The 2,672-nt window shown below is 37.5% G+C and overlaps 1 protein-coding gene across 5 annotated transcripts in view; it reads left to right on the top strand.

Moving 5' to 3' along the window:
• LOC106876232 (glycoprotein 3-alpha-L-fucosyltransferase A) overlaps positions 1–2,672 on the top strand; it is a 561,369-nt gene that overhangs the window by 553,159 nt on the left and 5,538 nt on the right. The gene's annotated exons all lie outside the window — the stretch shown is intronic.

Raw genomic sequence — 2,672 nt, 5'->3', positions numbered from 1 at the left:
TAATTATACGTAAAAAATATTATTATTAATAAATAATAATAATAATATAAAGTGGCTAGCCAGCATAAAAATGAGTTAGTACCACAGTTACTAGAAAAAAAAAAAAGAATCGAAAAATACTCAAATAGCATTGAAAATTTGTCATGCAGACAAGATCTAGGAACGAATAAAAGGCAAACTACAAATCGCAAGGGAAAGACGCAAATGAATTTGCAGATATACTCATATCACGTGGGGAGGCGCAATGGCCCAGTGGTTAGGGCAGCAGACTTGCAGTCGTAGGATCGTGGTTTCGATTCCCATCGGCAGGGGGTGGTGGAGATCCCTGCTGTACTCTTTCACCACAACTGTTCTCACACTTTCTTCCTGTTTCTGTTGTGCCTGTAATTCAAAGAGCCAGCCTTGTCACACTCTGTGTCACCCTGAATCTCCCCGGGAACTACGTTAAAGGTACACGTGTCTGTGGAGTGCTCAGCCACTTGCACGTTAATTTCACGAGCAGGCTGTTCCGTTGATCGGATCAACTGGAACCCTCGTCGTCGTAACCGACGGAGTGCCACGACGACAACTCATATCACGTGATTTCGAACTCTTGCAAGCCACTTATATTATTATTTATTAATGATAATTTTTTATGTATAATTATACACTTCTATCGTTTGAATTTGGCGCTAATCTTTCAACGATTTTAATAAGAATGAAGACGCGATTATTAATTTAACTCCAGGCAGCGAGAACCACTGATGAGAACTAAGAGTAACATCTCAGAGTTCGAAATCACGTGATATGGGTATATCTGCAAATTCCTTTGCATCTTTCTCCCGCAATTGGTGGTAGGTTGACATTTTACTCGCTCCTCGATTTCATCAGCATGTTAAATTTTCAGTGATATTGCGGCTTATTTGCGCATTTTTCTAGTAACGCTGGTACTACCTCGTACTTTTAATTATAATTTTATTTATAATTATAAATTTATAAATTTACCATTTTGGGTTTTATGCTTGCTAGCCACTTATATTATTGTTTATTGATAATAATATCTTTATATATTTATACATATATATATATATATATATATATAATTTTAGTTTTAATCGATTTTGCAAGCTTTGCATTATAATTTCAACCTCAAGCATAAAGTATCTAAAACTGAAGCTATAATTATAACTTGCATTGGAGCTATATAAAAGATAAAATTCAAATATGCTTTGATAAAATATGAGCAGTTAATAACAGCCTTCTATATCATTCAAATCGTTATTTTTAAAAAAGTGAATTAAAAATTATATATAGTGAAATGAATTAAAAGTGTATCTGAAAAACAAATTAAGAATAGCTGCAAGTGTGGCTGTATGGTAAGAAGTTTGCTTCCCAGCCTCATGGTTCCGGGTTCAGTCCCACTGCTTCTCCTTTGGCAAGTGTCTACTATAGTCTCGGGCGAACCATAGCATTATAAGTGGATTTGGTAGATGGAAACCGAAAGAAGCCCGTCGTATATATATATATATATATATATATGTGTATATAAATAAAAGGTGTTTTTGGTAGTGAAAAGTTTGGGAACCACTGATCTAGGACTACATTTTCCAATGAGTCCTTTACTTTTCAAATAGGTAGCGGATAATTTGAGAGAGATTTGGTTGCCCTTTCTAGTAGCACGAACGACTATATATATATATATATACCTGTGCGTGTCCCCGACCATCGCTTGGCAACCAGTATCGGCGTATTTATGTCCCAGTAACTTAGTTGTTCAGAAAAAGAGACCGATAAGTACAAGGCTTTAAAAAATCAGCACTGGGGTTGATTCGTTCGACTAAAAATATTTCAAGTCGGTGCCCCAGCATGGCCGCAGTCTGACTGAAACAAGTAAGAGATAAATTGAATTTCTAACTTTCAGATTCAAAGCTTTCTGATGGATTTCAACGGAGACATTTGTAATACACCGAAGTGGTTATGTTAAATATAACCAGGCTGACAGCTTCCTCCCAGTCTGTTGTTAGTTTATGATGAGTAACGAACCGTTACGATTTCATTGATGCAAATCATGATAGGAATGAGCCCAAGGTCAGCGCTGACTGATTAAACCCGTGCACGATCATCTCCAGTGATGACTAGTCATTGTGGATCTGTCTATCTAGGACAGTGGTTCTCAACCCGTGGTCTACGGACCCCTGGTGGTCTGCAAAGGTAGTACTGGGGGTCCGTGAACTAAATTCAAAATTTCGTATATACATGACATATATACATACACACTCACAGATGAAAATATTTGTGTGTTTAAGTAGATAAAGGAGGGGTGTTATGTGTTGTTCGTGTAGTTTATATACCAACCTGTTTAAAGCATTCTAGTAGGCAGCGGATAATTTGAGAGATTTGGTTGCTCTTTCTGGTAGATCGAACGACGATATCGAAGTTCCTTCGTTCACTAGTGCAACAGTTCTCAGCACCACTACAACATAGTGAAATGTTAGTAACACTGCGCCGACGAGAAGATAAACCTCGTACTTAAAATATTTTACTATTCTGGCGGCGAGGTGGCTGAAACGTTAGCACGTCGGGCGAAATGCTTAGCAGTATTTCGTCTATCTTTACGTTCTGAGTTCAAATTCCGCCGAGGTCGATTTTGCTTATCATCCTTTCAGGGTCGATAAATTAAGTACCAGTTGTAT

This window comes from Octopus bimaculoides, chromosome 5, assembly GCF_001194135.2.
Source record: "Octopus bimaculoides isolate UCB-OBI-ISO-001 chromosome 5, ASM119413v2, whole genome shotgun sequence".
Classification (NCBI taxonomy): Eukaryota; Metazoa; Mollusca; class Cephalopoda; order Octopoda; family Octopodidae; genus Octopus; species Octopus bimaculoides.
Note: the sequence above shows the minus strand (reverse complement) of the source record. Positions and strands in the feature narration are given on the sequence as shown.